Raw genomic sequence first — 9,936 nt, forward strand, 5'->3', positions numbered from 1 at the left:
TTGGACTCAAGTCAATGGTGCAGTTGTGGTACCCGTACTCACCTTCCTCCAACCAGCATCCCAAGCACCTACGGAGCAACAGGTAGAGCTGGAAGAACAGCCGGTCCAGGAGGCAGAAGACCCCACACCAGCAGATCAGGAGGATCAACCCTCTGCTTGCAGTGAGCCTGCCATATCCCTAGTGAGCCAAAGAGCCCGTAAACAGCTGCCCAGTTTACCCTTGACAGCTCCTACACCCTGTAGTTCAGGGCCAGACAGTCAGCTCCGTAGGTCCACTAGGGCCACTAGAGGCCAGTTACCCGCACGTTGGAGGATTTGAAGTGTTTAAATTGTTTTATTTGTGGTCACCTGTCTGTTACTTGTAAATAATTATGTGTTTCTAGTTATTTTTAGGAGTCCTTGGTGGATTTACCGGGAATCCTGTGTACATAGTTGGAGCGTAACCCAGGACGGACTAAAGACTGTTAAGGACTCGGGGCAGGACAGACCCCTACCTGGTTACGTCTCCCTGTTTTGGTGAAATGGACACCTTGCTTTCTTCAAAGACTGCACCCGGTTACGGACATGCCGTGACCACCTTTATGTGTTTCTTTATTGTATTGTTATTGTTATATCTTGTTATGTTTTTCTAAAATATGTTTAGTCCCGGAGTACTAAATTTCACTAGGGGGGAATGTGACACCCCAGGGGTCTGGTTGCCACAGTGATAGAGATATTACGTCTGAGAGCAGGTGGGAGGTCTCTTGGTCAGGAATCCTATGCATGCCACACCTCCTGCACAGTCCTGGGAGGGGAAGAACTTCCCCTATATAAAACTGGGGCTGAGGCAGGGTTAGTGAGTAGAGAAGAAGTAGAGACAGAGAAAAGAAGCAAATATAGGAACAGAACATCAGGAGCTCTGTGGGAGCAGTGTTACAAGGAGTCAGGGGCTGGCAGCTGCAGAGCTCGCCCTGACTGAGAAGATTTCTTACCGGACCCGGAGTCCGAGGCTGTGGGGACTAACTCCTACCCAGCAGCAGAATCCGTCAGGCAGGGGATTCCAGGTCCTCTGGCCAAGAAACCCGAAGGCACGGTCACACGCATGGGACCAGCACCGCCGTCGTGGAGCGGAAGCTACTAGAAGGCCCCGAGTCACCGGCCATACGGGTGAGCACCACACGGTACACTGAGGGACGTGGGCTACTTATACCAGTCTCTAGCAAGGTAGCCAGAAGAGTACAGTTAGTTTGGGAGGCCTACAACTCCGCCTGGCCAGGGGAGATCCCATCTGCTCAAGGACTGACCAGGCCCCAATCGCTAGCCAGTACTCCGGGAGGGTCTATCTTTGTCACCAGTAAAGACCCTGAACTACACCGTACCGTCTCCGAGTGGTTCCTGCTACCCCCATCATCCACGTCGGCTGCCCTGAGGCCATACCCCTCCCGTTGGGGGTTATACTATCACGCTGCACAATCCTACCACCGGCCTCAGCGGTCTGCCCTGCAGCAGCAGCTTCTTAGCTGTACTCAACGGGTGGCGTAGTCGTCCAACATCTACCGCTGATACATCGCCGCTCAGTTTGACTCCCTGGGCACGGACCGGGTCACCGCCACGAGACTACAACCCTCAACAGATCCGGCTCTGGGTAAGCTCCCGCGTGCGCAACGCAGCGCGACACAGGCCCAGGGGCGCGTCACTAAGTAGGGTCAGGCCTGGTTAGTACTTAGATGGGAGACCGCCTGGGAATACCTGGTGCTGTAGGCTTTTGCTTTTTCTTACTTCCACCAGCAGGGGTCACTCTCCTCTATGCCTTTTTTCCATTCCTTTTTTCACAAGCGCACACATGCTCCTTTCTTCTTTTCATTTGCTTTCTCTCTTGCGCTATTTAATCCTTGCAAAATACCAGCATCCTTCTCATCACCGTGGACCTCCAGCATTGTTGCTTATTTACTTTTAATACTAGGCTTCTTTTCACCAGGACCAGCGACTCCCGCATGACTGGAGGCAACCACCGCTGACCTGGAGGCCAGTTTACAGCACAACCCAAGCAAAACACCTTTGCAGGCCACACGACCACCCCGAAGAGCAGCTCAAATTCACTCGCAACCATCTCACCCTCTTCCTTCATTCACTCCTGGGCGTTTCGCTCCACCCCAAGTTGCGGGTCCAGCTTGATCTTTCTGTCACATCCCCGCGATGAACGGTTTAGCCTGCAGGAGACCCTGCGCCGAGCCATTTTTAAACACATCTGATGCGGCAGGTGTTTCATTGCTCAACAAACAACACCTATAGGGACGGCACAAGCCTATGCATCGGTCCTTCGGAGACCGCCCCAGAACGGCCAGAGTTCTCGTCCCCACGCGAGCCTGAGGAAGGCTGGCCGGGCGATGGGCCAAGCAGCGTCTACTGGCCATACCACCTTGGATACATCTGATCTCGGAAGCAAAGCAGAGATGGGTTCGGAAATACTTGGTTGGGACACCTCCTGAGAACACCAGGTATTGTAGACAATTTTGATGACGTTTTGCCATCTTGCCCAGCTCGGCTAGCAAGGAGTGGCGCCTTGCTGGACACCGACCTTACGTAAAGAAGAGGCTGGAAGTCCCAAGCCTCCCAAACCCCCCAAGACCTCTAAGATAAGGACGCAACCCCGCCGCATCTACCAGGCCTCACACCGAGCTCCTTGCCACGGCTAGGAGTGCTTATTGACCCCGCAGCCGGCCGTATGCAAATGATGGCGTTAAAAGCATCTCGCGCTGTGAAGGGGCCAGGCTTTCAGCAGCTGCCCAGGGGATGGTTTTAGAGGGCGACCGCCTAACGAGGGCCAGCAGAAGTAACGTCTTCTTCTTCAAAGAAGCTTGTGTAACTAACCCAATCAGACAGCTGCCCAGGAGCTAACCTCAGTGCTAGGAAGGAGCGGGAGGGAATTGAGGGGGTGGTTCCTGCTAAGGCCCTGAAATAATAATAAGAGAGGCAGGAGAGTCTGACGCATGGTGGCGGAAAAGCTGCAGGTGCAAATAGGGAATGTGGTCTCGTGCGAGCAACTTGTGCATGCTCGCTGTGTGTGAGTGTGCGCTTCCTAGGTACGGCGCGCTGCAGACAGTCAAAAGGGTTGCTCCCTTTCATTAAAAGTTAATCCCCGGCTGCAGGCTATTAGAAAACAACTAACCGCGCTCTACTCACCCTACCCAGGTCTACCGGTGAGTCTCGCTGCTGCTCCCGGCCTGTGGCATTGGCCGCGACGCTGACGTTCCGTCGACAGCGCGGCAGCCGATCAGTGAGCTCAGCGGCTCTGAGCGGGGCGTTCTGTCTACAAGACCTTTTTAAGGAGCCAGCAAAAAAGTGAAGAGAAAAGAAAGCACAAAAGCACCTTGTCTTACTAAGCACTGGAAAGGGCAGCCGGCAACCGGACGTCAAAGTGGAAAAGCAGCAAGTGAGAGGCCTGTCTCTGCCTACGGCCACACCACCCTGAACACACCCGATCTCGTCTGATCTTGGAATCTAAGCAGGGTCAGGCCTGGTTAGTACTTGGATGGGAGACCGCCTGGGAATATCAGGTGCTGTAGGATTTTGCTTTTTCTTACTTCCACCAGAAGGGGTCACTCTCCTCTATGCCTTTTTTTCCATTCCTTTTTTCACAAGCGCATACATGCTCCTTTCTTCTTTTCATTTGCTTTCTCTCTTGCGCTATTTAATCCTTGCAAAATACCAGCATCCTTCTCATCACCGTGGGCCTCCAGCATTGTTGCTTATTTACTTTTAATACTAGGCTTCTTTTCACCAGGACCAGCGACTCCCGCATGACTGGAGGCAACCACCGCTGACCTGGAGGCAACCACCGGTAACCTGGAGGCCAGTTTACAGCACAACCCAAGCAAAACACCTTTGCAGGCCACACGACCCCCCCGAAGAGCAGCTCAAATTCACTCGCAACCATCTCACCCTCCTCCTTCATTCACTCCTGGGCGTTTCGCTCCACCCCAAGTTGCGGGTCCAGCTTGCTCTTTCTGTCACATCCCCGCGATGAACGGTTTAGCCTGCAGGAGACCCTGCGCCGAGCCATTTTTAAACACATCTGATGCAGCAGGTGTTTCATTGCTCAACAAACAACACCTATAGGGACGGCACAGCCTATGCATCGGTCCTTCGGAGACCGCCCCAGAACGGCCAGAGTTCTCGTCCCCACGCGAGCCTGAGGAAGGCTGGCCGGGCGATGGGCCAAGCAGCGTCTACTGGCCATACCACCTTGGATACGTCCGATCTCGGAAGCAAAGCAGAGATGGGTTTGGAAATACTTGGTTGGGACACCTCCTGAGAACACCAGGTATTGTAGACAATTTTGATGACGTTTTGCCATCTTGCCCAGCTCGGCTAGCATTGAGTGGCGCCTTGCTGGACACCGACCTTACGTAAAGTAGAGGCTGGAAGTCCCAAGCCTCCCAAGCCCCCCAAGACCTCTAAGATAAGGACGCAACCCCGCCGCCTCTACCAGGCCTCACACCGAGCTCCTTGCCACGGCTAGGAGTGCTTATTGACCCCGCAGCCGGCCGTATGCAAATGATGGCGTTAAAAGCATCTCGCGCTGTGAAGGGGCCAGGCTTTCAGCAGCTGCCCAGGGGATGGTTTTAGAGGGGCGACCGCCTAACGAGGGCCAGCAGAAGTAACATCTTCTTCTTCAAAGAAGCTTGTGTAACTAACCCAATCAGACAGCTGCCCAGGAGCTAACCTCAGTGCTAGGAAGGAGCGGGAGGGAATTGAGGGGGTGGTTCCTGCTAAGGCCCTGAAATAATAATAAGAGAGGCAGGAGAGTATGACGCATGGTGGCGGAAAAGCTGCAGGTGCAAATAGGGAATGTGGTCTCGTGCGAGCAACTTGTGCATGCTCGCTGTGTGTGAGTGTGCGCTTCCTAGGTACGGCGCGCTGCAGACAGTCAAAAGCGTTGCTCCCTTTCATTAAAAGTTAATCCCCGGCTGCAGGCTATTAGAAAGCAACTAACCGCGCTCTACTCATCCTACCCAGGTCTACCGGTGAGTCTCGCCGCTGCTCCCGGCCTGTGGCATTGGCTGCGACGCTGACGTTCCGTCGACAGCGCGGCAGCCGATCAGTGAGCTCAGCGGCTCTGAGCGGGGCGTTCTGTCTACAAGACCTTTTTAAGGAGCCAGCAAAAAAGTGAAGAGAAAGGAAAGCACAAAAGCACCTTATCTTACTAAGCACTGGAAAGGGCAGCCGGCAACCGGATGTCAAAGTGGAAAAGCAGCAAGTGAGAGGCCTGTCTCTGCCTGTCTCTGCCTGTCTCTGCCTGTCTCTGCCTGTCTCTGCCTGTCTCTGCCTGTCTCTGCCTACGGCCACACCACCCTGAACACACCCGATCTTGTCTGATCTCAGAAGCTAAGCAGGGTTGGGCCTGGTTAGTACTTGGATGGGAGGCTGCCTGGGAATACCAGGTGCTGTAGGCTTTTGCTTTTTCTTACTTCCACCAGCAGGGGTCAGTCTCCTCTATGCCTTTTTTCCATTCCTTTTTTCACAAGCGCACACATGCTCCTTTCTTCTTTTCATTTGCTTTCTCTCTTGCGCTATTTAATCCTTGCAAAATACCAGCATCCTTCTCATCACCGTGGGCCTCCAGCATTGTTGCTTATTTACTTTTAATACTAGGCTTCTTTTCACCAGGACCAGAGACTCCCGCATGACTGGAGGCAACCACCGCTGACCTGGAGGCAACCACCGGTAACCTGGAGGCCAGTTTACAGCACAACCCAAGCAAAACACCTTTGCAGGCCACACGACCCCCCCGAAGAGCAGCTCAAATTCACTCGCAATCATCTCACCCTCTTCCTTCATTCACTCCTGGGCGTTTCGCTCCACCCCAAGTTGCGGGTCCAGCTTGCTCTTTCTGTCACATCCCCGCGATGAACGGTTTAGCCTGCAGGAGACCCTGCGCCGAGCCATTTTTAAACACATCTGATGCGGCAGGTGTTTCATTGCTCAACAAACAACACCTATAGGGACGGCACAGCCTATGCATCGGTCCTTCGGAGACCGCCCCAGAACGGCCAGAGTTCTCGTCCCCACGCGAGCCTGAGGAAGGCTGGCCGGGCGATGGGCCAAGCAGCGTCCACTGGCCATACCACCTTGGATACATCCGATCTCGGAAGCAAAGCAGAGATGGGTTCGGAAATACTTGGTTGGGACACCTCCTGAGAACACCAGGTATTGTAGACAATTTTGATGACGTTTTGCCATCTTGCCCAGCTCGGCTAGCATTGAGTGGCGCCTTGCTGGACACCGACCTTACGTAAAGTAGAGGCTGGAAGTCCCAAGCCTCCCAAGCCCCCCAAGACCTCTAAGATAAGGACGCAACCCCGCCGCCTCTACCAGGCCTCACACCGAGCTCCTTGCCACGGCTAGGAGTGCTTATTGACCCCGCAGCCGGCCGTATGCAAATGATGGCGTTAAAAGCATCTCGAGCTGTGAAGGGGCCAGGCTTTCAGCAGCTGCCCAGGGGATGGTTTTAGAGGGCGACCGCCTAACGAGGGCCAGCAGAAGTAACGTCTTCTTCTTCAAAGAAGCTTGTGTAACTAACCCAATCAGACAGCTGCCCAGGAGCTAACCTCAGTGCTAGGAAGGAGCGGGAGGGAATTGAGGGGGTGGTTCCTGCTAAGGCCCTGAAATAATAATAAGACAGGCAGGAGAGTCTGACGCATGGTGGCGGAAAAGCTGCAGGTGCAAATAGGGAATGTGGTCTCGTGCGAGCAACTTGTGCATGCTCGCTGTGTGTGAGTGTGCGCTTCCTAGGTACGGCGTGCTGCAGACAGTCAAAAGGGTTGCTCCCTTTCATTAAAAGTTAATCCCCGGCTGCAGGCTATTAGAAAGCAACTAACCGCGCTCTACTCACCCTACCCAGGTCTACCGGTGAGTCTCGCCGCTGCTCCCGGCCTGTGGCATTGGCCGCGACGCTGACGTTCCGTCGACAGCGCGGCAGCCGATCAGTGAGCTCAGCGGCTCTGAGCGGGGCGTTCTGTCTACAAGACCTTTTTAAGGAGCCAGCAAAAAAGTGAAGAGAAAAGAAAGCACAAAAGCACCTTGTCTTACTAAGCACTGGAAAGGGCAGCCGGCAACAGGACGTCAAAGTAGAAAAGCAGCAAGTGAGAGGCCTGTCTCTGCCTACGGCCACACCACCCTGAACACGCCCGATCTCGTCTGATCTCGGAAGCTAAGCAGGGTTGGGCCTGGTTAGTACTTGGATGGGAGACCGCCTGGGAATACCAGGTGCTGTAGGCTTTTGCCTTTTCTTACTTCCACCAGCAGGGGTCACTCTCCTCTATGCCTTTTTTCCATTCCTTTTTTCACAAGCGCACACATGCTCCTTTCTTCTTTTCATTTGCTTTCTCTCTTGCGCTATTTAATCCTTGCAAAATACCAGCATCCTTCTCATCACCGTGGGCCTCCAGCATTGTTGCTTATTTACTTTTAATACTAGGCTTCTTTTCACCAGGACCAGCGACTCCCGCATGACTGGAGGCAACCACCGCTGACCTGGAGGCAACCACCGGTAACCTGGAGGCCAGTTTACAGCACAACCCAAGCAAAACACCTTTGCAGGCCACACGACCCCCCCGAAGAGCAGCTCAAATTCACTCGCAACCATCTCACCCTCTTCCTTCATTCACTCCTGGGCGTTTCGCTCCACCCCAAGTTGCGGGTCCAGCTTGCTCTTTCTGTCACATCCCCGCGATGAACGGTTTAGCCTGCAGGAGACCCTGCGCCGAGCCATTTTTAAACACATCTGATGCGGCAGGTGTTTCATTGCTCAACAAACAACACCTATAGGGACGGCACAGCCTATGCATCGGTCCTTCGGAGACCGCCCCAGAACGGCCAGAGTTCTCGTCCCCACGCGAGCCTGAGGAAGGCTGGCCGGGCGATGGGCCAAGCAGCGTCTACTGGCCATACCACCTTGGATACGTCTGATCTCGGAAGCAAAGCAGAGATGGGTTCGGAAATACTTGGTTGGGACACCTCCTGAGAACACCAGGTATTGTAGACAATTTTGATGACGTTTTGCCATCTTGCCCAGCTCGGCTAGCATGGAGTGGCGCCTTGCTGGACACCGACCTTACGTAAAGTAGAGGCTGGAAGTCCCAAGCCTCCCAAGCCCCCCAAGACCTCTAAGATAAGGACGCAACCCCGCCGCCTCTACCAGGCCTCACACCGAGCTCCTTGCCACGGCTAGGAGTGCTTATTGACCCCGCAGCCGGTCGTATGCAAATGATGGTGTTAAAAGCATCTCGCGCTGTGAAGGGGCCAGGCTTTCAGCAGCTGCCCAGGGGATGGTTTTAGAGGGCGACCGCCTAACGAGGGCCAGCAGAAGTAACGTCTTCTTCTTCAAAGAAGCTTGTGTAACTAACCCAATCAGACAGCTGCCCAGGAGCTAACCTCAGTGCTAGGAAGGAGCGGGAGGGAATTGAGGGGGTGGTTCCTGCTAAGGCCCTGAAATAATAATAAGACAGGCAGGAGAGTCTGACGCATGGTGGCGGAAAAGCTGCAGGTGCAAATAGGGAATGTGGTCTCGTGCGAGCAACTTGTGCATGCTCGCTGTGTGTGAGTGTGCGCTTCCTAGGTACGGCGCGCTGCAGACGGTCAAAAGGGTTGCTCCCTTTCATTAAAAGTTAATCCCCGGCTGCAGGCTATTAGAAAGCAACTAACCGCGCTCTACTCACCCTACCCAGGTCTACCGGTGAGTCTCGCCGCTGCTCCCGGCCTGCGGCATTGGCCGCGATGCTGACGTTCCGTCGACAGCGCGGCAGCCGATCAGTGAGCTCAGCGGCTCTGAGCGGGGCGTTCTGTCTACAAGACCTTTTTAAGGAGCCAGCAAAAAAGTGAAGAGAAAGGAAAGCACAAAAGCACCTTGTCTTACTAAGCACTGGAAAGGGCAGCCGGCAACCGGACGTCAAAGTAGAAAAGCAGCAAGTGAGAGGCCTGTCTCTGCCTACGGCCACACCACCCTGAACACGTCTGATCTCGGAAGCTAAGCAGGGTCAGGCCTGGTTAGTACTTGGATGGGAGACCGCCTGGGAATACCAGGTGCTGTAGGCTTTTGCTTTTTCTTACTTCCACCAGCAGGGGTCACTCTCCTCTATGCCTTTTTTCCATTCCTTTTTTCACAAGCGCACACATGCTCCTTTCTTCTTTTCATTTGCTTTCTCTCTTGCGCTATTTAATCCTTGCAAAATACCAGCATCCTTCTCATCACCGTGGACCTCCAGCATTGTTGCTTATTTACTTTTAATACTAGGCTTCTTTTCACCAGGACCAGCGACTCCCGCATGACTGGAGGCAACCACCGCTGACCTGGAGGCAACCACTGGTAACCTGGAGGCCAGTTTACAGCACAACCCAAGCAAAACACCTTTGCAGGCCACACGACCCCCCCGAAGAGCAGCTCAAATTCACTCGCAACCATCTCACCCTCTTCCTTCATTCACTCCTGGGCGTTTCACTCCACCCCAAGTTGCGGGTCCAGCTTGCTCTTTCTGTCACATCCCCGCGATGAACGGTTTAGCCTGCAGGAGACCCTGCGCCGAGCGATTTTTAAACACATCTGATGCGGCAGGTGTTTCATTGCTCAACAAACAACACCTATAGGGACGGCACAGCCTATGCATCGGTCCTTCGGAGACCGCCCCAGAACGGCCAGAGTTCTCGTCCCCACGCGAGCCTGAGGAAGGCTGGCCGGGCGATGGGCCAAGCAGCGTCTACTGGCCATACCACCTTGGATACGTCTGATCTCGGAAGCAAAGCAGAGATGGGTTCGGAAATACTTGGTTGGGACACCTCCTGAGAACACCAGGTATTGTAGACAATTTTGATGACGTTTTGCCATCTTGCCCAGCTCGGCTAGCATTGAGTGGCGCCTTGCTGGACACCGACCTTACATAAAGTAGAGGCTGGAAGTCC

General features: G+C 54.1%; 3 non-coding genes and 1 pseudogene across 3 annotated transcripts; all 4 read left to right on the forward strand.

Moving 5' to 3' along the window:
- The first annotated feature begins 3,429 nt into the window (after nt 1–3,429).
- On the forward strand, nt 3,430–3,548 carry LOC141267209 (5S ribosomal RNA). Its single transcript, XR_012321221.1, has one exon. It is a non-coding gene; the product is annotated as a 5S ribosomal RNA (ribosomal RNA).
- Nucleotides 3,549–5,316: 1,768 nt separating this feature from the next.
- Nucleotides 5,317–5,435, forward strand: LOC141266606 (5S ribosomal RNA). Its single transcript, XR_012320636.1, has one exon. It is a non-coding gene; the product is annotated as a 5S ribosomal RNA (ribosomal RNA).
- A 1,706-nt stretch (nt 5,436–7,141) lies between these two features.
- Nucleotides 7,142–7,260, forward strand: LOC141266184 (5S ribosomal RNA). The gene has a single exon (XR_012320238.1). It is a non-coding gene; the product is annotated as a 5S ribosomal RNA (ribosomal RNA).
- Nucleotides 7,261–8,966: 1,706 nt separating this feature from the next.
- Nucleotides 8,967–9,075, forward strand: LOC141268797 (5S ribosomal RNA; annotated as a pseudogene).
- Nucleotides 9,076–9,936: the final 861 nt, after the last annotated feature.

This window comes from Phyllobates terribilis, unplaced genomic scaffold (assembly GCF_046119375.1).
Source record: "Phyllobates terribilis strain yellow unplaced genomic scaffold, ASM4611937v1 Scaffold_4__5_contigs__length_816908805, whole genome shotgun sequence".
Classification (NCBI taxonomy): domain Eukaryota; kingdom Metazoa; phylum Chordata; class Amphibia; order Anura; family Dendrobatidae; genus Phyllobates; species Phyllobates terribilis.